Source organism: Martes martes (assembly GCF_963455335.1).
Source record: "Martes martes genome assembly, chromosome: 8".
NCBI lineage: Eukaryota > Metazoa > Chordata > Mammalia > Carnivora > Mustelidae > Martes > Martes martes.
Window position 1 is genome coordinate 68,106,619 of NC_137895.1, and position 14,466 is coordinate 68,121,084.

General features: G+C 35.2%; 1 protein-coding gene across 1 annotated transcript in view; it reads right to left on the bottom strand.

Annotated features, from left to right (window-relative positions):
• Positions 1–14,466, bottom strand: part of RASSF8 (Ras association domain family member 8) — a 127,233-nt gene that overhangs the window by 68,761 nt on the left and 44,006 nt on the right. The window contains exon 2 of the mRNA XM_080811708.1: positions 12,238–12,335. The gene's annotated coding sequence lies outside the window, so the exon portion shown is untranslated. The remainder of the gene's footprint in view (positions 1–12,237; positions 12,336–14,466) is intronic.

Sequence of the window (14,466 nt, forward strand, 5' to 3'; positions counted from 1 at the left end):
CTGCTTCTGCCCGGTGCTTCCTCTATCCCCAAACAGGCTATTCTCAACAAGGAAGCCAGAAAGAAATAAAAGAAAAATATTTTATAACAGAGAGACAGGAACTTAAATATGTAAATGACAAGACATAATGAAGCAGCTAGACCCTTATGCCTTTCTAGGCATACCTTGTCATATCGTGCTTATTAGCCTAATTGCACTTTGCAGATCCTGTGTTTTTTTTTACAAACTCAAAGTTTGTGGCAACCCTGCAACAAACAAGTCTCTTCATACCATTTTTTTTTTTTTAACAGCATCTGCTCACTTTGTGTCTCATATTTTGGTAATTCTCACCACATTTTAAACTTTTTCATTATTATTTGTTACAGTGGTTTGTGATCAGTGATTATCTCTGAGGTATGCCTATACCATAAATGCAACAGTTGCAAGTATAGGTATGTAAATGCAGGTCTGTTGATAGGAAACTCAAATACTACAAGAGGGACTGCTGTTGGTGACATGGTTATTAAGTTGGGGAACAATTCTTTTCAAATTCTGAATTAAATATGATTTTCTCTTAATTTCCATAATAGCTGCATTCCTGGAAAATTCATTAGATATTAAGACAATGCAAAAATGCTTTGTGTATACATGTAAAAAGTTATGTTTAGCTGTGGCTTTTCAATAGGAAAACAGAGTGGGCCATTTTAATAGCACTGTGTGGAACTGTCCTGTGTACCACAGGATGCCGGGCATCTCTGTGACCCATTCACTAAAGGCCAGTAGCATTCTTCCAATCACTGTGATAACCAACAATGCCCTCACAAACTTCCTAAACACCCCTGAGGGTGGAACTACCCCTGCTTAGAAATACTATTCTAGAAACAGTCTCTGATCCAACAGACTCTCTTGACTCTGTAGTTTAATCAAAACATGCATGAACAACACATTGAAAAGCACAAAGCCCCATCCATCTTGAATATGGAAATTAAATTTATTCAGGAATATTCTGGTATATCCACTGGTCCTCAACCCAGATAATCCCCTTGTCCTAACATGCTGGTGAGCTTGGCTTTTTCGTTAGATGGGGATGGGAGTATGATAGCCAGCAACTATGCATTATACATAATTTGAAACCGACGGCTTCCATTTCGCAGTAGAAAAACAGACAGGGGAAGTATAAGTATACAGGAAAGAACATGGACTGATTAAGAATCAAAAAGATGTGGATTTTAAGAGATGTATCCTCCTATTTGACAGATTTTCATTTACTGGCTAAGCACTGGGACCACAAATATGTGTAGAGGAGTTTCTGTCCTAGAGAAGATGTCCAAAGGGAACAAATCAGTCTCCAACTGGGTCTTGGTTTCTTCTAGCTCAAATGTGAATGTTCAAAGTGCTTTCCAAGTAAAAAATAAAGATTTTATGTATATGTTATAGTGTAGCACAGGGAAAATACAAAATGAAGCAGGCAAGATAGTACTAGAACTAAGGTAGTCACCCATATGACATTTTATTTTTCACATGATATAAATATTACTATATAAAATTACTATTTTGGTTTTTTGTTTTGTTTTTTGACAGAGAGAGACACAGCAAGTGAGGGAACACAAGCAGGGGGAGTGGGAGAGGTGTACTGAACAGGATCCTGATGCGGGACTTGATCCCACAACCATGAGATCATGACCTGAGTTGAAGGCAGACGCTTAACGACTGAGCCTCCCAGGCGCCCCTGAAATCACTATTTTGTTAATGGTAAAAATCATTATTTATATTTCTACTTCTTGATATAATACAAAGATGGAGTGTATACATTCAAACAATTCTTGGGAGCAAAATGGAATAGCAATGGCAGTTAATATCAGCATGATTTTTCTGAAAGTGTTATTTGTTGTACAAAAAAAAGCAATTTTTAATCATTTTATCCCTCATACAACTCACATTTTGACAAGGCAAAATTTGCAAAGAATTTGCACAGTAAAATTGTCTGGTGGCTATAGAGCAGCTCACAGGAGAAAATGTTAACAAAATGAATGGAATGTTAAATTAACTGGTTGGAAACAGTATAGCTTTTAATGTTATCTATTTATATCTAATTTTTAAAGTGGGAACATTTTATAGCAGCAATATCCTTTTGAAGAATGAGGGTATGTTAAATATTTAATTTCTTGAGATTATGGAGAAACTATCAAGAATAAAGAACGTAAGTAATCTTTCTCCTTACAGAGATTTCTGAAGTTTAGGTTGCTCCCAATCTTTAACATGTCTACTTCTTCTCCAAATGGAACTTTATCTACTTATAATTTTGATCCTTTCAATACAAAGCCCAGAGCCCCAGAAAAGGTTGTTTGAACCAGAGTAAGAATCTCATTTTTTAAATTCGTCCTCTCCTTCCCATCCACATTCATAGTCACACTTAGCTGTACCTGTTAAGACCCAAAACATCATGCTTCTTTTGTGCCTTTCTAGGCTTTGCATATGCTTTTTCCTAGGCCGTTTTCAAAAGCTTTCTCTCCACCTCCTAAAGACCTACTCACCTTTAAACACTGAACTTAAATGGTATCCACAAACAGACTTCCTTAACCTTTGCACAAACTTCTTGTTATACTCTCATCACACTTCTTCATTCCACAATTGCATAACTTATGACATGACTAAAATCATCTACTACCTATCTGTAAGCCTGAAGACTGGGCAATCCAGGACTGAATACAGATTTGCTAATGAAGAGAAAACTATGGAAGATAATAGGGAAAATGCTGTGGTCATTTTGCAAAAGACCCAAACCTTGAGATCTATTATTTCCTCCAGTTTTGTGTTATTAAAATTTATTTATAAATTGTAAGAAAATCAAATTTGGTATACATATTCCAATTATTCTATTAATTTTCAAGGTTTCAGCTATATTTTTTCCCCAAGAAACAAACACATCTCCACAGCTGATGTGCAAAACAAGTGCCTTTAATTCATACAAAGTCTATTAAATGCATAAACATTCATATTTGAAATATTTAAGGAAAAAAATCCTATTCACACTATGAATCATCCAAAATATAGAAAAAACACAAAAGGAAAAAAAACATACCACAGAGAATTTACAGGGAAAGCAGGTGTGGTTCCTGAACACTACAATTCAAGCCTTTCAATGTTAAGAAGTGCTTAACTGTTTGATTTTTTCCTTTCCTACCCCCCAAATTTCCCTGCCTCTCAAATTTCTTGTGTCAGAGAGATCATATGATAATTGTCTTTCTCTGATTGACTTATTTCGCTCAGCATAATACCCTCTAGTCCCATCCATGTTATTGCAAATGGCAAGATTTCATTTCTTTTGATGGCTGCATAGTATTCCATTATATACATATACCACATCTTCTTTATCCATCCATCTGTTGATGGACATCTAGGTTGTTTCCATAGTCGGGAGGGAGACAAACCTAAGAGACTCTTAATCTCTCAAACAAACTGAGGGTTGCTGGGGTAGGGCAGGTAGGGAGAGGATGGTTGGGTTATGGACATTGGGGAGGGTATATGCTATGGTGAGTGCTGTAAAATGTGTAAGCCTGATGATTCACAGACCTGTACTCCTGGGGCTAATAATACAGTATATGTTAATAAAAATAATTAATTTTAAAAATGTGCTTAACTGAAGAAATACAGACCCAGCTCTCCAGTGTAAACTGAGGAACCACAGGTGCAGTTGGCTGTGACTACCACCTCCCATGGCCAGTCAAATGAACTATAAAGATACATTAAGGAGGTGTGAGAAGTAAGTACATAAAATAGCTATAATCAAAACTTACCCATCAGTACAGCTAAGGTAATTTGCAGAGATGGAGAGGGGAATTAACAGGTGTCTAATTTCGACATATATACTCTGTTTTATAAGATCACAATTTCATTTAATCTTTACAGCCACCCTGTGAGCTAGTTATTGTTAACCTCAATTTAACAAGTAAGGAACTAAAGCTCAGAAAGATGAATGTGACCTCACTTGTCCTATATCCTCACTGTCTTACTCAACAACAATGACCTGTGTTCTCTGAGCACGAGCTACAAATCAGGCACTATGGGTATACCCTGAGTGACCTCTCATTCTTGTGTGCCTAGAACAGCAATGGTTTACATTGTCATCCCAGCATAATTATCCATAGTGCCATGTTTCACTTTCCAAAGTGCCTGGTTTGAACAATTACATAGTTTCTGTAAGTACAGAAGAGTGAAAGTCTGCTTTTATAAAAAATATATCTAGCCTAGGTCTGAAACAAGATTGAAGCATTTGGGGAAAACATCATTCCATTAATAAAAATGGTGATAATTATCATACACTAAACTTTGTATTTGCTAAGACCTTCACATATGCAATTGACTCCCACAGGTTTGAACTGTGTGGATCCACCTTTTATGTGTATTTTTTCAATATATACAGTACAGTACTGTAAATGTATTTTCTCTTCCTCATGACTGTAACACATTCTTTTTTCTAGCTTATTTACTGGATGAATATAGTATCTAATACATATAATATCCAAAATATTTGTTAATTTTTTATGTTATTGATAAGGCTTCCAGTCAACAGTAGGCTTTTAGTAAAGTTTTTGGGGAGTCAGAAGTTATAAGTGGATTTTCAGCTGCACGGAGGTGGGCATCCCAAACCACAGTACAGTAAGGCTTAACTGTATAATTTAATCTTACCTAACATCTGAGTAAGAAAACTGGAGTTTAGAGACTAAGCAGTCAAGGTCACACAATAAATAACAGGATAGGCTGACCTGTACCCAGACTGATGAGTTGAGATGACACATGGCAGATTTTGACAGCTTCTTGAGACATCCTGGAAGTAAGGGATAAGGATGAAGCCAGAATCCAGGAAGATTTATCAAGGTTGCCCTTCTTGCAGTGTGAGTCTCTTTCCTCTAAGTCCCAGATCTTTGGGTAGCTTCTCTTAAGTGGTGTTAGTGTATGTGTATGCGTGCGTTGTGTTGTGCTCTCACAGAAACTATTAAAAGAGAAAGGCTTAACCCTGGGCAAAATGAAGACTATCCATCGAGGCAAGTCAAAGACCGATGTGGGGAAGCTTGCTGGAGACACAAAGACTCTAGACTTAGTAAGATCATAGGGAGACTTTTGTAAGCTTTGAAAGTGGAGGTTTAAGACAAGTTTCCTTAAATTCCTAAGGAGCCAAGTATACTCTGGTTGAAATGTAGAGAAAGGAAGAGGGAAAGAGAGAGAGCACAAGTTCAAGAGTTTATCACCTGGCAATTACTATGTTTCCCATCTGGTGTATGAACCTTCTTAACTTGGGGAGACTCTATATTCCTTAAGGGCAGAAAATATGGATGCCATCCTATTTTTACTTCTATAACTTCCATGAGGTCCACTCTAAATAAAACAAATTGCCTTTTTATAATTAGAAGGAATGTTATAGCATCATTACTACCTTAGTATTATCTAATTGTATGTAAGAACAAAAATTGACTTTGTATTTTGGCCCTGTTTAATATTTATGTTCTCCCTATCACATCCAGGTAGGTATAGGCACCATTTCAATTTATAGGGACAGAAAATGATAGTCATTGGTGCAATCAGGAGTAGACTCAATGATGGTCTCATGTATATTAAGTAATTACATACTATCCTTATTTTTATATATAAACTCAGCCAAATGGAAGAATGAAAACCAACAATAAATATTCATTGAACCTCCACCAATTCAACACTCTGTCTGATAGTCATATCTATTGTTAAGATTATTCTGGTAATTAAAGGAGTCAGCCTGTAAAGAATCATGTGTAACAAACACACATACACTACACACAAACTATTAATGTAAGTTTAAAAGGCATAAACAAGTCATAAGTACACATTTTCTGCAAAGACACCAAAGAAACTATTAACAGTGGTTACCTTTAAGTAGAGCAAATACAAAGAGGAAGAAGGTAATCTTGTTTTTTGATTTATACCTTTGTATACATTTTAAACTTAACTGTATTTATTACTTTTTTAAAAATGAACACTTATTTTAAAAATACAAGGACTAATGCTTTGCTCAAAACCTCTTTTCTAGAATTTCAGAAAAATAGAAGGTATCAGACATGTCTTGTCAGAAAAGCAATTTTTAGAATCAAGCATTGTGTTAGGAGAAAATTAAACAAACAAACCGGAAAACTATTTTGACAATGTAAAATCAAATTTTATTTAAACTTAAAAGTGGTTCATCTGTCATTAACTGCAATTCTTTTTTTTTTTTTTAAAGATTTTATTTATTTATTTGACAGAGAAAGAGATCACAAGTAGGCAGAGAGGCAGGCAGAGAGGGGGGGAAGCAGGCTCCCCGCCGAACAGAGAGCCCGATGTGGGGCTCGATCCCAGGACCCTGAGATCATGACCCGAGCCGAAGGCAGAGGCTTTAACCCACTGAGCCACCCATTAACTGCAGGTTAATGGTGCCCCATTAACTGCAATTCTTTAAAGAGCATGCTTCCTGTGGCGGGAAACTGCCTCACCACTCTCACCTCAGGGATATGTGCCCTGTGATGAGACAGGTTCAAGGCTGTGCCAGGACCTTTTCAGGGTCTTACATGCCAGAGAGACCAAAGTTCTTCCTTAGTCACAAAGGAGTGGTGGTACCTGCAAATCTATAATTACTGGACAAAACAAGTCCACTGTTAAAAGCGGTGTTCAGGAAGAATAGCACAAAAAAAGTTAACAAAGTTAACACTTAAGGCTTCAGAGGCACAGCATTCCACACTGGGTACATTTCTTAAAAATTATTAAGTTTCTTGCCCAGGTATAATTGTTGTAAACAGAACAGGAGAGTCAATGGGAAAGGGGAGAGAGGGGTAAATAATAAAACGGCTGCAGAATTAAAATAAGTGCCCTAATTCTCCCACTTAATCCATAAAGACTTTAGTAAATTTGATTCAATGTCATTGACAATCAATATTTGAACATCTAAACTGCTGAACATAGGAACATGTTGTTCTTTATCATTCTCAGGGATGTTGTTGGGCCCCACACTCCCAGGAGGCATAATTACCAGATGCACAGGTATATACCACAGTCAAATATGAATGGCAGCTGGGGAGTGCAGTCTCTTCAGCCCTAATCAGAGACTCTGATGATCCCCCCATTATTTAATTCTGTATATAATCCATCTTAATAAATATGTTTTTACAATAATTTTTTTCAAGAGATAATGAAATCTTTGGCATCTGATCAAACTTAGAGTTTTTAGAAAACTGAATCTATTTTCAAATTTCTGTTTATAAATATTTTTTAGAGAATCTGTAATAATAATTTGATAATAATAAGTTATTATTATTTTCTCTTAGTTCTACCACTTGCAGATAATCATCAATAACACTTTGTATATTGCCTTGTTTATTTTCTATGCAAGCACACTTAAAAATACGAGGTTATAATTTATATTGTGTCCTGACATTGTTACTTTTTAGGTTACTCTCATTTTCCATTTCATTAAATAGTAAAAAAAAAATTATCTATAAATAAACAGGTATATAGATAGGTAGGTAGGCAGGTCGACAGATTCCATTACCGGCTGCAACACTGTCTGCCCTGTAGTTGCATTATACGAGCATTTTAATCTATCTTCTCCCACAGCCAACACAGGAATTACTTTAGTCCAGGTCATCTTTAACATAATATGGTACCACTCATATATGTCTCATGTACATGTTTTTGAATCTTTAATGATATGACATACCAAATATGATATTCCTTTGTTAAGTACTAAAACTGAACAAGTCTTTAGGTCTGTATGAAGTTTAATAATTTCCTGCCCATGGGTCATTCACATTTCTTACAGAGTTTAATCTTTGGCATAAATTTTTGTTGTTATTATTAATGGTCTCTTTTTTCCTATTTTTGAAATGATTACTACTAGTATACAAATCATGATATTTATATTACAATGGAATTTTATTATATTAGTTTGGGTATCTTGGACATTTTTTATTATCCACAAATAATTTTGTCTTTTCCAATAGTTCTCTCTTTCTGTTCTTAATACATTGGCTAGATATTTCAGAGTTACTTTAGTAGTGATGACAGTAGGTATGCTGCTAATTCTAAAAGGAGATAAAATTCTAGTGATTAGTATTTTGGCTATTTGACAGCTTGATTCCTAATTTGTTTAAAAAATTGCAGATACTTCCCATAAAATATTTATAGTAAGTATCTCTAAACCATTAGATAATAGGTGATTACATTTTTCTTCACAGTTCCCCAGCAAATGGACTATCTAGGTTTTCTACATTTACCTTGTACTTTTTAAAATTCAAATTTTATGTTTTTTAAAAAATTATCCATTTAAGATTCTCAAATACATGTGGAAAATTTTTGACAAGAATTTTATCATTTTTATCTACAGATAGCTATAGTTATATCCAGTAACTGCTAATTTTGTATATTATTTTTATTAGACTAGTCACAAACTCTTCCAATTTATTTTCCAAGTTCCCTAAAATGAAAGGACACACACACCTTTATCTTCTGATTTCTCCTAATGTTCCTTGCTGAAGGAGAATGTTTTGAACTCCAAATTCCCTTGATTAGTAATCAGTATCCTGCAAAAAGCAAGAGTGAAGCAAACCCTAAAAAAACTTTGTCTTTAGAAACATCATTCTATTGTCCTTTGTGAAAGAAAGCATATCTAAAAAATGCCTGGATACAAATTCCTCAAAGTACACTTATTCTGCTAATAAAAATGATATGTCATCCTTTTTAAGTACATTCATGCTTAAGTACAAGATGTCAGAAAATAAATATATTAACAATCTGATACTGGGAAAAACCCTAACATTCCCAGATCAGAGTTCCATAAAAACCAGATTCCAATACTTTTAATATTAAAACTTGCAAGTTAGCAAATATATGTGGCAATGCTTTAAATCATTATCAAATTCTATTTTTTTCATATTTTAATAAGTAATCTTTATAGTGAACCTATCTTGTCATCTGAAACAGTTTGAGATACATTATCAGAAAATGCCAAGTTCAAATATAAACAGCTAACTTTTCATTTTTACTCTGCCAGGGAAATTGCAAAGTGCCAAAAAAATGCAAGCTGCTACTCATCTTCTAAAAACAGAAATGAAGTAATTAGATCACAATTGATGGCTCCTTTCTCAGAGGAGGAAAAAAAGATGAATGCAACTGGAATGTTTATTGTCACTGAAATTCTTCAGGCCTGGATTCCAAGTATGGGTTTGATGCAGGTTACTATGACAACTTAAATTACAGAAAATGTCCCCCCTTCTTCTACGAAGTTTTTCTGCCAAAAGATCATTTTGAGCCTCCTAAAATCTGTGTGTATGAATTACCTGTAACAACAATAAAAATCTTTTTACAAGTTTTATTCAGAAATGCCCCCATCTAAACCATTAAAACCAAGTATAAGCATATAAAAAATAAATTCCACTAAATCTACATGGGGCAGAAAACCTAACCTGAAAACTCAAATACACACACACACACACACACACACACACACAGCTTAAAATATAAAATGTTGAGAGTATTCTGAAACTACTCCCCACTACCAGGAGCACAACATACTACCATCATAAGCTTCATTACAGAAACTATGGGAAATTACTTACAAGGCAGTTTTGAAAGAAGATTATAGGGCTAAGTCCTATTTATCATTCTTTTCCCTCTATTAATGCCTTTTACAGGAAGGTACCAGAAAAGCGGGATGGGAGAAGAATGCAGTCCTATTCCAAACAGAGAGAGAAGCAAATAAAATAAATAATCTGCAAAATCTTATATTGTTTTATGTAATTTTTTTAATGTAAAATAGGAGCTTTAAACTTTGTTCTCACACAGCCTCAAATTTACAAACCAAGGAAAAGATGCCTTGTGATAAATAAAATGTGACTTATTTGCTATCATTCCCTAAAAGAATAATGGCTTAGGAAAAACTGCATCATTGTAGAGAAAATATAATTTAGTAGAAATATTCTGATTGTAATACATTAAAAATTTAAAGCTGCTACATAAAAAAAAAGTTAAGGTGGTTTTACAGTGTAGCAACAGTGAGAATTCAAAGCTGGTTTTGTTGGTATCAAAGTCAACATAACTGAAATTAGAGGCTTCATTCAAAAAGGTTTAGGGAACTCACACATCCTCTTTCAATGAGTAAACTGGATCACTTCGGTAGTCAGCAAGAGCAAACCAGTTTTATGTACACCTCTACCACATCCAGGAACCATTTATTTATTTAAAACAGGCAAAAATCCATTTAAAAAAGGAAGGCAAGGCAGTAGCTAAGGGAGTCTCTATGCACTTGAAGAATCAAAGGCTGTTAATTTTTAGCATACAAAACATTTGAGAAGAAATAGCCAAAAAATTAACTCTTTAGTAGCAAACTTCAAGCAACTCCTACATCTCCAACCTGTATGAGGGGTAACTAACAATGTTATAAAAGAAACAAAATAACTGAAACATTCAAACCCAAGTGTACACAGTCTCTAAATATTAAATCGGAATCACAGTTCCTCTTGGTGTAACTTTTAGATAAATCCTCCCAAATAGAAAATAATTTACGTAAAGAAAAGAAAGATTTATAGAATAGCTTTATCAGTGATAAAAGCTAAATCTAAAATTTAGGCGATGACACAATTATGGAGAGACTATAGTAAGTGGGACTACATAATATATTTTGTTCCTTATACTTTTCTTCTTTAGACTATATAACAAATAGCAGGCCTTAACTAGCATTATTCAGCTCTTACATGGATATAACAAAACCGCTCTATTAGAATCAGACTATCTTTTATTCAACACTTGGGGTCTTCTAGTCATGGATTTTGCTAATGCCACAAGCAATTCAACAGAGTCTACAGGAAGAAAACTGAACCAGTAAGGATAAGGACTTGGGGTTTTATGAATATATTTCCCTCCACATAGTTTAGCAATTACTACATGGCTCTAAGGTTATACTCTTTATTTCAGGGGGGAGTCAATTTATGTAAGACCTTCAAAAATCATCACTGAAGCAAATGCAAGCACATAACTTTTCTGCAAATGAGGGACTAAGGAATTTACAAGATAGCATTGGTGCCCTTAAAGAGCTTATTCACCTGCAAAATGTGAACAGTTTATTCACAAGTGATTCACATACTACAAACAAGATCAAATTATTTTCCCTTCTGAGACCAATGAGTCACTTTAATGTTCAAGAGAGGATATATACATCAAGCATACAAAAAGCAAGTGAAAATTAATTTAGTTGTATACTCCCACCTCAAGAGACTTTGTGACCCTCTTTACTTAATGAAGCCAATTACACTACTTGCAGGACGGAAGCTCAAACTATAAGCTATTTCAGACTTATAAAGACCTTCTAACCCTCACTGTTAGAAATACTTTTCTGCTTTAAAAGAGGCTGCTATCCATTGACTGATTTATCCAAAGAAGATGTGGAGAGTGTGTGTGTGTGTATGTATCTGAATATAAGAGAATATTATTCAGCCATAAAAAAGAATGAAATCTTGCCATTTGCAACAGTGTAGATGGAGCTAGTGAATATAATGCTAAGTGAGTAAGTCAGAAAAAGATAAATACCATCTGATTTCACTCGTATGTGGAATTTAAGAAACAAAACAAGCAAAGGGAAAAAAATAAGAGAGAGAGAGAGAGACAAAGCAAGAAACACACTCTAACTACAGAGAATAAACTGATGGTTACCAAAGGGGAGAGGGGTGGAGATGGGTTGAATAGGTGATAGGGATTAAGGAGTACCCTTGTTTTGAAGAGCACAGGGTGATGCATGGAAGTGTTGAATTTCTATATTGTACCCCAGAAACTAATATAACACTGTATGCTAACTAGCTGGAATTAAAATAAAAACTTAATCGATCAATCAATTAATAAAAAAAGAGGCTGCCATTTTAAAGCATGAGTAGAATAATGCTCGGGAAACCTAAGAGTGGTGACATACTAATTTGCAAAAATTTGCTTCAGACTTCAAACTTGAAATCTAAAGAGCATGTTTCATAAAGCTATTAGTGTCAACCCAAATCTGAACCTAGGGCTTATATTACACTGGCAAAACACACTATTGCTAATTAAACTTTATACTTATCTAAATATAGGGCTTACAAATGATGATTCTTGAGAGTTCACCAGTGAACATAACCTCCAAAAGTCTCCCCAAATTTTGAACAGTTGTTTTTAAAACGTCACTTTAAACGATACTCTTCTAGGATATATGCAAGGAGTACAACTTTGCAGACTCACCTTACGGCGCTGGAGTCCCCAAGTGGGAGGAGTGCTGAGGTAGTCTTGAGGAAGAGCAGAGCACCAGACAGGTATTCTAGGAAGAGGTACACAGGCACCTGAAAAGGTACACAGTGTTCTTACAGTCCTGGCTAATTTTTATCTTAAAAATGCTAAACCACCCATTTTAACTCATAAACATCAAAGACCAAATAAATAAGCTTTAGCTTCAAAAGTTTTCCCAAGAAGAATTTTTCATCCCCTCTCTGACCTTCTCCCTTACTCCTCTGGACTACAATACTTGTGGGGTGAGTTTGTTTTCTGTTTAGTTTCAATTAGCATTTTTCTGCCACTGAAAAGAGAATCTCGGTTGTTTCTGAAAAAGGTCATTTGAGGGGCCCATGGTGCTCTAGGAAAGACTGTGTGCTGCCTTTTTCTCCTGACCAAAGCTTCCGGTAATACCACAATAATTTCTTGAAAGCAGTTTAGCAATTAGACATTTGGAAAACTGCCTAAAGCCAGGGCTGAAAAGTGACGTTGAAGGAGACATCTCAGGTTTTCAGTCTTCAAAAATAAAAACAAAAAAATGCCACATTTTTCTTTGGTGAGTATAAATTATTACCACTAGCTAACCCAAGAAAGAGAGTAACTTGGCATCAGTTCTTTTGACCATTCTATTGCCTAATGCTGTGAGAATGTGAAACTCTGCCATTAGTTATAAAGAAAGCCTAAGAAAGACATCTTGGCCACAAGGCAGGAATTGACGCAATTCAGATGTCTGCCACATTCAGACTATGCCCTTAACAGATGTTTCTGCATTTATTTATAGAAAGGTTTACTTTAGTAACAAGACCATCTTCTTTTTTTTTTTTAAAGATTTTATTTTTATTTTTTATTTATTTGACAGACAGAAATCACAAGTAGGCAGAGAGGCAGGCAGAGAGAGAGGAGGAAGCAGGCTCCCTGCCGAGCAGAGAGCCCGATGCGGGGCTCGATCCCAGGACCCTGGGATCATGACCTGAGCCAAAGGCAGAGGCTTTAACCCGCTGAGCCACCCAGGCGCCCCACAAGACCATCTTCTATCAACTATTTTTTTGCACACACAGACACTAAATTACTTTTATTATGAATAGAAAGTTACAGAAAGTTAAAGAAAGTTACAATCCTTAAAATCTTAGTTATGAAATAATAAAAAATATCAAATTAGAAATAGTGTAGAGAGAAAGAACCCAAATGTGATGTAAGCTATCAGAAAATATCTAAATTTCAAACACAGCTGAGGATGGGGTAAGTTACTCCAAAATTTCCCTTCCATAGCTGGGCTCTCTCTGCAAGGCTACTATAATCCTGAATGGAGACATTGTCGCTCAGTCTGATTATTAGACTAACATTTCATGTAACTTAATAGGTATATAAAACTACTATCCATTTCTGGATTATTTTTTACATAGTGTTACAGCTGCAGTGCAAAGGTGCATTAGTGCATGCTTCCAAGTTTTAAAAGAAAAAGAGGGCAGCACTCACATTAACATTCTTTCTCATGAAAACAAATAAGCTTTAAGTGAACTAGGTACCACAGCATTCCTGTTTCATCATTTTATGTCAGATGGGTTAGAGACTTCTGGCTTCAACTAGACCTACCTATCTCCTAAAGAAGCTAAAGAAAAGACACACATTTGAGGCGTATGTGTCTTGGTAAAAGAGTCTGTCCATAGAGCATGTCATCCAAAAAGCCATGAAGAGTCAGCCCCGCTCAGGGAGAGTATTGGAAGATGAATTAAAAACTACGTGAGAAAGGCTATATAGACTAAGCACCCTAATTACCACCCTTGGGCCGAGAAGCCACCTGGAATCCAGCTCTCTCTGGCAAACGGATTCTTAATTATCTAAATCAAAAATCTCATTTTTTATCTGTCTTTTCTTCTTTAAATCCTCATCTTTCTTTTCAGTTTTGTTTAAAAAAAAATCTTTTGAATGTGGGAAGGGGGCAGTTGATAAGGAGTGTCTAAAATTGATATAATCATTATCTTCTTATTCATAAAATAAGGTTATTAATACTAGAGCCAGACATTTAAAGGCCAAGGTTATTGTGCCTATTTTCTCACGCATAATTTAAAATGATACTTACATATATGCTAACATTAAACTCTCCTTTTTAGATTTTTATAATTACAAAATTCTGGATAAGTCAAGGTTCTCTGGAATAGGATGGGAAGTGTTCTAGTCTTGCCAGGGTCCTGGGAACATGCT